Genomic DNA, 11,494 nt, shown 5'->3' with positions numbered 1-11,494 from the left:
GAACAGAGTCAAAAGGATGAGCCTGAAGCCAGTGTGGTGAGACACTCATGAAAAATGATTGGTTTTAATTAAAATTATTCAAAAACTGTATTTTATTATAATTTAAGTTGTTCCTTTTTTCTTCCCATTTTACTAATCATTTTCCAGGAAGCATCTGACCTGCACACATAGGTAAGTAAAACAACCCATGATGATCCAATTTTATAAATACTCAGTTTCTTCCTATTTCTGTATGGTAGTTTAAACAGAATTTCAAATGATCTATCCACTTGCAGAGTATTTAGAATAATCTCTAGATTAGCCAAATGGTATATTCTGTTTTGTATGCCTTGGATATCTAGAGCATGGTACATGGAGAGTAGGTTTGTGACTGGAACCAGAATTCAAGCAGATTCTGCAGAATTGATAATTCTCTGCTTTCAGTGTTTTTTCTTCTTTTAAAATTTCAGTGTAGGTGACATTTTTATGTTTAACTTGTGCAAATTCATTCAATGGCATCCTTCAGATTTACGTATTTTCATCTAAATATGTTATGTTTTCCATAGAACTTTCAAAATGAAAGCGAATGAAAAAGAAAGTTTTTGGTTATTCTTAACTTTTGCTGCTAATACAAATTACTTAATATTGGATATAATTAAAATTTTATAATTCATTTGAAATAGTTTTCTTAGAGGGCAGCCAGATAGCTCAGTGGATTGGGCAGGCACATGGACCCAGGTTCGATCTTCAGTGTGCTGTGCTGACCATGCCCCCAGGGCATGCTGAGATTGCGATTGAGACTGGGCATGGTGGTGCCCACCTGTAATCCCAGCACTTGAGAGGCTGAAAACAGGAGAATCACTACAAGTCTGATCTGTGTAGTGAGACTCTGTAGACCTTGTACTAAGTACAAAAAGAAAAAATGAAAAGTTTTCTTAGGGCCCAGGGAGATAACTCAGTGGCCAAAACACATGCCTCATAAGTATAAGGTCCTGACTTTGATCCCTGGTACTAAGAAGAAAAAGATAAATAAAACAGATTTCTTTTCTACTTGATTACATTTATCAGTTAACATAATGTTAGATCTTAAAATCTAAAATAATTTAAAAGCATGATTAAATAACTTTTCAAAAAATATATATTTCAGCATATATAAACATTAACTGCTCCTTTGAAAAGACCATCAGAAATTAGCAGTGCAATTTTGCAAACCATTTTGCATATATGCATAAATATATCTTTTTCCCTTCTTTCATTTGTCCTTTTCCTCATCCCCGTTCTTCCTTCCCACTGAATAAATTCTTTCTCTTTCACAGAATCTATTGTATCTTCCAGATTTTCACTACTCTTTCAGGTTCTCACATTAATGAGATTAATACCACGTTTGCACGTGTGGATCTGATGTATTTCACTTACCAATATAGTCTCTACTTGCATCCATCTATCTATAAAAGCCTTGAAGTTCTCTTTTTTAATAGCTGAATAATACTCCATTGTGTAAAAATACTGTATCTGGAAACCTGAACAACTAATTGGAAGATAACATCATGCGACACAGCGACCATTGTTAAATTCCTATTACTTTATTTAGTGAAATTTTATATTGTTTCTAATAGTTTTTTCTATCACTATTTTGTACTCTTTAAAAAATAAAAGTATTTGAACATATAAAATTACTTCTAACTTTTTAAAATTCATGTAGTTATGAGTATTCATAGTGTTTCACAAAACCTTCCTTTCTTCCATTTCCATTCCTTCTCTCTCTCTCTCTCTCTCTCTCTCTCTCTCTCTCTCTCTCTCTCTCTCTGTCTCTCTCTCTCTCCCTCCCTCTCCCCTGTCTCCGTCTCTGTCTCTCTCTGTCTCTCTGTCTCTGTCTCTGTCTCTCTCTCCCTCACTCTCTCATTCGTTCATTTCTTCTTTCTATTGGTTCTGGAGATTAAGCAGAGCACATTGTGCACGTTAGGTAACCTTTCGACCACGGACAAAATTTCTAGCCAGTGTTGTATTTTAAAGACTCTCTTTGAGGTAGTTGGTTCCTATTTTTTAAAAAATACTCCAGTAATACTCCAGAATTTTATTGAGAATTCTGTTTTCTTTTGACAAATATGTTCATGCAAATAATGACATGTCTAAGGAAAACCGCTTCGGTAATGGGCCATACGGTAATTTCAATATTTAAACTTGATAGCGTTAGAGAGGTTAACTTTAGGATCCAGCAGGGTTCAGGATTCAGTAACATGCACTTCTGGGCACCTGGATCGGTCTGGAAGGCAAGACGGTCTGCGCTCCCTCGGGTCCCTGCTAGCTCTTCTCTGAGGTTGCTCCCTGCTCTGCTTCCAAGCAGCGGGGATCATGCCAGCTGAGTTCCACCACCCCCTTCCACCAGGATGTTCTCGCGGGCAGCTGGCCAGCCACGAGCTGAATGAGTCCTCTCTTCATGTTGCCAGTATGAGGGATAGTGTCTGAGTAACCGGAATGCTAAAGGTAAATATTTTATCTTAAGCAAGGCCGGTTGATTCAGTTTTAGCTATATTACTAGGCCTCTGCTGAAGGGTCATGGGCCTTATGTAATTAAATGCATACTGTTACCTTCCAGTAAAACTTGATTACCAAACTTATCCATAGACTAGATTTGATCCTCTGTTCTTGACACACTTTTGCTGAATATGCTACCCTGGAAACAAATTGAATACTTTAGAACTTTTGAAACAAACCATTACACTGTTATAGTAATATATTGTTCAGATAAATTGTGAGATGATCTATCTGACTTAATGTAGCATGATTGTTTAGAATAATGTTAAACTTAAAGTCAAGATTTGCCATTTAGGAAAAATTAATGAAAAAGAAAAATCCTCATATCCTTAGTTTTAAAAGTCAGTGTAAATATTCCAAAGGAAAATATCATCAGACACATAAATTGCAAAAAAATAAAGAATTTCTATTATTTCTATTTATTTATTTGTTTGGCAGAACCGGGGATTGAACTCTGGCCCTTGTGCTTGCCAGGGAAGCACTTACTCCACTGTGCTATCTTCCTGGCCCCACAAAAAAGAATTTGAAAGAAGAATAACCTGTAAGTTTTGGATTTGATTTTATTATTTAATCATATGGTTTCTATTTCAGAATAATAAAAATTACACAACAAAATACCTGTTTTTGAATAACAGGAAATATAGTTTTAGGGAAGGCATGTGTTTTTTCCATTCATGGTTAGTGTTGCCAAATAGTTGAATAATCAACTTACAATGAAATAAGAGTTCTATTCTTGCTAATTTACTCTAACATTCCTGTTTAGTTGCTTGTGAGAGAAACTGAAAGGTCAATGACATTAACTCTTCAGTAGTACATTAGCAGACAGACATAAAGAACTAAAAAACATAAGAATGTTGCTGATAAAAGAGAAAATTTGAGAAAATTCTGGAAAAAAATCTAGCCACCTAGCCTTATTTATTAATGAGATGTAGTAAAAATATTTTGGTTTTAACCACTTAACAGATTACTTTCAGCATCACTGGGGTAGTGCATTTGTTTATATACTGATTCCCCTGAGAGTCACTGGGGAAAGTATTATTTTAACCAGTAGATTCTTATGTTGAAAATTTTGGTAAAACTGAGGCTTTTACAGTTCCTGTTATATGGTCTTATAAAAATTAACCAAAAATTTGCAATATATATTTCACTTCATTGTCTATTATATACGTTGCAAATATCATTTCCAAAATTGTGCCATTTTGCCCATTATTTTATTTATTTTGTTGTGTTTTAATATACAGAGGCTTCTAATGTTAATATAGTTGTGCACACATATGCAACAGATACACATATGTAGACATATATATGAAATGTCAAAGTCCCATAAAAGCTTGAGACACAAAGGAAACTGAAATTAATTTTACTATAATGGCTAATAAAATATGTCCAAGCAACTCATTTTTCAAATCCCAAAGGCTTTTCAAAATCTAAATTTATATTTTAGATAAAGGCTCAAAAACTAATTAAAAATTAATAAAGTCCTTTGTACTTAAATCATAATTTACCAGCACTTGATAATACACATTTTAATCCACCTTTTAAGGAAATTAAGCATTTACTGTCTATTTTCACTGTTTCTTTCTTTTTAAATGTTTTGTTTTTTTTAAACATTTGCTTAATATGTGTGTTAATAGACATTTTTCCCAATGGGATTATATATTTATATTTAATATTGTAAATCATGTATTTCTATTATATTTGTATATTTTATTTATTTGTGTATTTATATATTTATTTGGTTGTTATAGGGTCTCACTACACAGCTCATACTTATATTTTTGTTCCTCCTGTTTCAGCCTTCCTTGTACTAGGATTATAGATGTGTGCCACTATGCCTGGTCTTGCAGCTGGCTCAGCGTGCTGGGGGTGGGTGGGGCTGGCACTGCTGTGGTGGCAGGGATTGAACCGCTGTCCCTGTGCTTGCTTAAGCTTGCTTAAGTCGTTACTTTAGTCCATTGAGCTCTCTCGCCAGCCCCCACGTATATTTTTATTTTAAACAGATCTCATTTTCCTAAAACTGATGCCCAGGTTCCACTGCTCATTAAAGACCCAAAGAATGTCCTGCTGCTGTGTCCCCCAATGGGCTGCATACGTACACAGGATCCGATGTAGAGGAGCCATCGCTATTCCTCATGTTTTTCTTCTCTTTCCTTTTTATTCTCCATACACCTTTTTTTGCTTGACTTAACACTCCTCTCTCTGTTTCCCTTATGCTTTCTTTTCTTGCTTAGATATATGGACAACTCACAAGAATATGGATTGTTTTCTCCAGTGACACTCAGGAAAGGTTTTGTCTTACACAAAGAATATTCAATTAAAAGTATTTTATTGTAGGAGCAAATGGAAATCACTCTTAGTGGTTGCTTTCCTTCTGATAGTTCATGTATCATGAGTTTGGAATTCCTCCATTTGCAGAGCAACTAGGATAGTATCATAGATTTTCTTAATTGGTAATGGAGATATCAAGAATAGCTATTTGTATGTGTGGAGCTTGTGGCTAATCCATATAGTTGGTCAAAGAAATGTGTTATGAAGTTGGTATTTATGCCAATTCATTTATTTGCTCAGGACATTTTTTTAAAGAATAAAAAATAGGGGCCAGGGAGATGACTCAGTAGAATAAGTGCTTCCCTGGCAAGTGCAAGGGCCTGAGTTCAATCCCTGGTTTCACACAAAAAATATAAAAAATAGTAAAAATTTTATTAGAAATGATACAGATTTTCACTAAACAAAATGACAGGGATTCAACAATGGTTGTTACACTGCATATTGTTGTCTTCAAATTAGTTGCTCAAATTATAAGATACAGGAATGCAAAATTGGCCAAGAAATTAAAAAGAAGAAAAAGGAAAGAAAAACGTAAGCATTTACTGTTCCTTTCAATGGACCAGCAGAAATCAGTAGTATAATCATCTAAGCTGTCCTGTGCATATACATATATTTTTCCCTTCTTTCATTTTTCATTTCCTCATCCCACTTGTTTCTTCCCTTAGAACAGTTTCTTTTTCTATTTCTTAGGATATTTTAAAATTCACGTCATGGGCTGGACTTATAACTCTGTCATAGAATGCCTTCCCAGGATCACCTAAAAAAGGTGTCAATATCTACTCTCTTTCTCCTTCTGTTGCTCTTTGTTCCTCTGTCTGTGTCTCTGACTGACTCTGTCTCTATCTCTGTCTCTGCCTCTCTCTCTCTCTCTCTCTCTCTCTCTCTCTCTCTCTCTCTCTATATATATATATATATATATATATATATAATGTGTGTATGAAGGTAATATTTCCTATATCATATATGCATCAGAGAAATAAATCTCTTCCTTTGAGTATTTAATGCTTCCATTTTATTTACAACAATTTGCTTTTGGTGAATGGATAGATTAGTGATGCTTATAGAATAATTTATGCTGTTTTACTTTGAGGAAGACAGCTATTATATTATATCAAGGTGAGACTGTAGACATTGAGTCACCTTCCGAATGTAAAAGTTAACATGTCAGTAATGAGAAGAGTGATACACAGCGAGGCCTCACACATGGTGGCTGAATTCCTCAGGTTTCAGAGTTCCATTTACTTTTCTCTGGACATGAGGAGAGCCCCAGTAAGGAACGGTCCCTTATCACCTTCCTTTCAACCACAGCCATTCAAGCTTATCTGCCATTATATATACATCTTTACCCTGAAATGCTATTTAATATAATTTAAAACAATAAATGCTACAATCTTACTATGAATATTAATCATACTATCATTACCATTAACTCATCATAATATTATTAATTACTATTTTTAGGATGAATGAGAGTAAAAAAAATACTTGCAAATTATACTGCAGGGAAGACTGTATTTCATAAAATGAAAAGCATGATGTTTTTTTTCTCTGGTTGCTCTTTCTTACCATCTTCCTTTATAAAACTGATTATTGAGATATCCATTAAGTTTGGCTTCCTTTACTAAATTTATTGTGCAACATGGTGCCATAATGCATAAGAATTCGACACAAATTGAGTTACTAAGTTTTCTCTACATTGCATATTTCAATAATCCCACTGGTCAATTTTTATAGACATTTTAAGAGCCAGTTAGTAGAACTAAACAATTGCTTGCTTTAATAGATGCATATAAATAAAGCACTTAAACTGATATCAAAGAGAGACAAAGAAAGCCAGTTTTTGTATGATTTTAGCTTTTCTTCTTTCAAATAGAAAACCTCTTATTTTACAGTGATTTGACAGCTCATGGATATTTGACTATATAAATGTTCCTTCCTAGAATGTAGAAATCTAGTGTAGAACTTTTATTCAGAGCCCTCTTCCAAGTAAATGTAATAATGAACATAATGACCTACCTTATAAATGACAGTGATAGTCTTCCTGAAAAAAGAGTATGCACAAGGTTTTGGAGGATAATCCCAAACACATTTTATTTATTTCATTGACTCTTACATAATCTATCTCTGCTTTTTTGATTTTTTATAACATGTCAGTTAACTGACATTCATAGACTTCACAATGGCATTTCTAAATAAATGATAATAATTTCACAAATTTGCATGTAAAGTATGGTTCAGAAGAATGATGAACCACCTGAGAGAGAAATTTCTGTCCTACTTCTCTTATATTTTGGAGCAAGGAGATTGATTTTTTTGTCAGGAGTCCTGAACTTCTGAAGGATTAATAAAGTCATGAAAATGTTTTGGATTGTGTAAGGTATTTTGTTTTCTAAAAATCATTGAAAGATGAACTGTATTGAGCTGTATAAGAACTGAAAGATCAGAGGTAAGCAGACAGAGGACATGGTAGTGCTAGAATTTATTTATGGGCACTCAAACTTATGCTCAGTATGAAGAGGAGGGGAAGCTTATAGTCACCGCAAAACAGAGATTAGAAAATTATAGAGTTAACTTGCTGCCATAGAAAGCCTTGTCAAATTAATTTCAATCTACTTGGAAGAGGTAACGAAATGCCAAATGTAAATTAAATTTTATTATCATTTTAACTCACTCCAACAGTAGAAATGTAGTTATTTGAAGCTATAATAGTCTTAACATTTAATAAAGTTTATCCCCACAGTCTTCTATATGTGTGCGAGATTACCTGTCTGACACATCAAGAAATCCACATCCTCATATGAACACAAAGTGTTAATGACTCTTTGATACTTTCACAAGCTGTACATATAGGTCCACAGGTGTGCCTAGAGAGAATATCAGGTGCTTTTGAAATGTGTGTGGAAATAAAACATTTAAAAAGCATATACCAATACCTGTATTTATAGTAACTCTGATGCTTTACACTGTAAAATATACAGGAAAACCTAAATTGCCTTTCAAAGTGCTTAGTGGAATAGAAATCATTTTGAAGAACAGACTAAGAGTAATAAAGATAAAAGCAATGCTTCTGAAGAGAAAAATCAGGTGTGCTCAATACCTGCTATTATGGTAATATATAATAAAAGAGGATTTGGAAAGCTAAATTCTATGACTGCACTGTCTATACATAAAAATTTGAGGATGGATTTCTTTTGTAATGTGCTATGTAGGAAACAAATGCTTTCTTCACCTATATGAGAAACCAGTATCATTTATGTATTTTCTACTAATATGCCCAATATGAGTGTAATATATATATATATATATATATATATATATATATATATATTCCTTCTGTTTAGATTGAAAATACTATCAATAAAAATGTTCTTTGGGCTTTTTGTACATATGATAATTAACTTTGTAAGGTCTTTTAAGATAAATAAATGAATTTGATGCTGAAAAAATAAAGGGGGATGAGGTAAGGGGAATAAAGAATTGAAATCTGTGTGTGAATATATCAATTTCTTACACTGAAAATGATCATTTACAATAAACATCTTCTAATGAAAGTAAAGAAAGAGACTGGGGAGATAGCTCAGTGAACTAAGCCCTTGCTTGGCAGGCACAGGGACCAGGGTTCGATCCCTGGTACTGCATGTCATCACGGCCACCAAAATCAGGCGTGGTGGTGTAAACTTGCAAACCCAGGGCTGGGGAGGCTGAGAAAGGAGAATTACTATGAGTCCAAGCTGCATAGAGACCTTTTACCAAATAAATACATACATAAAAAGATTAAAAGTAAAGAAAAAAGAGAAAATATTATCAATACACAGTAAACAAAAAAATGAAGCTCTGAGGTATTTTCATCCTGTGTAAAATGGACGTTACACTTATAGGATAAGAATAAGATGCCAGATTATAGTTATTCTATGAAGTTACTATGAGCCAACAATAGAAACACCTGTGTACATATGTGAGTTGCTTAGTGGAGATCTTCAAACAGCAATAACTTGATAAATTCTGTGTGATTTCTCTGACTAATGTTTCTTCATTAACATCCAGTATTTTTATAATCTGGAATATTTGTGGTGTGTGTGTGTGTGTGTGTGTGTGTGTGTGTGTGTGTGTGTGTGTTTGGGAGAAATATTTTTAAGTCCAATTTTCATCAGGAAATTGAAATATCAAAAGTGTAACTAGATTTAGATGTGTGCTTTATAGGTTTAGGTATCTTCATACTGCCTGGACCTGCAGCAGGCAGGCACAGAACAAGGGAAGCATTCCCTGAGGAGGCAAAACCTCATCCTTAACAGTTGTGGAGAAGATTCTGGGGAGAAGTGAAGGCGCTGAGTCAGAAAGCACATTCAAGGTGTATGCATGGAGACCCCTGGCTGTAGTTCATTAGGTCACCCAGGGCTCCCATTTCCTCAGGTTCTTTGAGAGATGCTAACATCTGTGAATGAGATTCTTCACTATCAACTGGCAAAACTAAGACAACTCTATCTTTATTTATTCATTTATTTTATTGAGAAACAGCAATGAGATAGTTTCAAAACCCATTAAAATGACAGTTTCAATAATTAATACAGTGCATATTGTTATCTTCCTAGTGGTCATTCATAGTACAAGATGCAGACATGATATCCTGTCCAAACACTATTAGTACAAATCTTTCTTCTCACTGAATTAAGAGAAAGTAGCTGTATATCTATCCTGTTTTGTATATACAGACACAAAATGGTCCTTCCTTTGTATCCCCTTTTTTGTTTAGTTTTGTTAGAGATGGGTATTTCACTGCCATTTAACTATTGTAGGTGCGTGAATTCAGCAAAAATAATCCAATATATTCCAGTAGTCCATAATAGTAGTGGGCTATCTGTAGGACTGGCAATGTCAGAAGTTGTTGACTTGAGCCTTTTACAGCTCAGCATATTAATATAGCTTTACTTTTCATACTTCGTTTTTATACTTTTCTGCTGGATGGTTAAGACTAAGATAAAGCAAGACCTATATAACAAGAAATGTATCTTTTTTATCTGATAAAGCCAGTCAAGTCTCCTCAGGATTTATCCTCTTACTCTGTACCGCAGTTTGCAGATCCTTTGTCAGTGTCAGCCATGTGGATGAGTCATGATTGCTTGGCCAATGTGCTCTCTATGAAAGCCTGAGACAATGTTTTCTCTCCCTGGGACTCTCCTTAGGCACACACTATGTCATTGATCACTTCCCTCTGTGGTCCCATAATCTCCTTGATCACACAGTTTGGGACACAACCGAGTTACATGATATTACAGTGTAAGTTCTCCTATGTCCTGCATCTTCACTGACCTTGAAAGGCTAGGCCCAAAATGTTCGCTGTCCTTGTAGATCTTTTTCTCTAATTTTTGGTCTGCAAACTTAGGTTATTAACCCTCCAGAGAAGAAGCTTATTATTGCTCTACAACATGTGCAGTTGGGTTTAATTTCACTAGCTGTCTGAATAGCAAACATTTTAGGCATATCACAGATCAGATATTTTCCTTCAATTATTGATATGTTAAACTTTAAGTCTACAGAATATGGAGAAAAAATTTTAAAAAATTATAATATGGATAAACAATTACATATTTTTACACAGAAAATTAGAAATCTAACCATATGCAGCATTGTAGCAGGACAGTCCTGTGACATTTTTTTCTTGTCTCCTTTTTTCATTTATTACCCTCTTTAAAAAACATTTACTTAAGAGAAAATATGGCAATAATTGGTATGTCATGACAAGCAGTACGTATTTAGAAGACCAGAACAACAGGCATTCCAAGTGTGACCCTTCTGTTACATATTATTTTCTTTAGTGCAGTTGCTTGCTTCACAGGTATCAACATATATAGTTAGTCAGGGTGAGAATCCTACCAGTTAACTGCTAGTTTCAAAAACCTGCTGATGTTCCTCTGAATCATTACCTCACCCATCTTGTGCGTATTAATGTATGGCCTTGCCCCTGTCTTTTATCCCAGCTTTTATCCTTGCCCTCTCCTCTTTGTCCAATCCTCAAGTTTTCACTTTCTTTTTGTGTTTTACATTTCTATTTTTATTTCTTCTTTTGCATTCCTACACTAGGGAGACTATATGATATTTACACTTGTGGGTCTGTTTTATTTCACTTATGAGTATATCTTCAAGTGGCATCCACGTAAATATAAATGCTTCAAGTTTATCATTCTTTATAACTGAGTAATACCAACTCTATCTTTTGAATGCTTATGCTGGAAGGAGAAATGATGTAAACTGTGATGTGAAGGGTGTATTTATACCTTAGATTACAGTGAAAATCTGAGTTGCAATTGTATGATTCGTGGTTACTTTGGTAAAACAGTCATCAACTGAGTGAAATGTTATTGAGTTACTTTTGAAGAGCTTTGTCTACTAAGTCCTTCCTTTGCGTTGCCTACTTACTTTGGTAATAACTCATTTCGTCTGCACAAGTGCTCACATTTGGATTGTGCAAGCACATACAGAAAGTATTGGCAAACCCATAATGTACGTTTACTGATGTGGCCCATAACTCACAAACTCACTTCCTGGGTTTATGCTTTTACAGTATATCTTCTTCTTCTTCTTCTTCTTCTTCTTCTTCTTCTTCTTCTTCTTCTTCTTCTTCTTCTTCTTCTTCTTCTTCTTCTTCTTCTTCTTC

This window comes from Octodon degus, unplaced genomic scaffold (assembly GCF_000260255.1).
Source record: "Octodon degus isolate 3935 unplaced genomic scaffold, OctDeg1.0 scaffold00001, whole genome shotgun sequence".
Classification (NCBI taxonomy): domain Eukaryota; kingdom Metazoa; phylum Chordata; class Mammalia; order Rodentia; family Octodontidae; genus Octodon; species Octodon degus.
Note: the sequence above shows the minus strand (reverse complement) of the source record.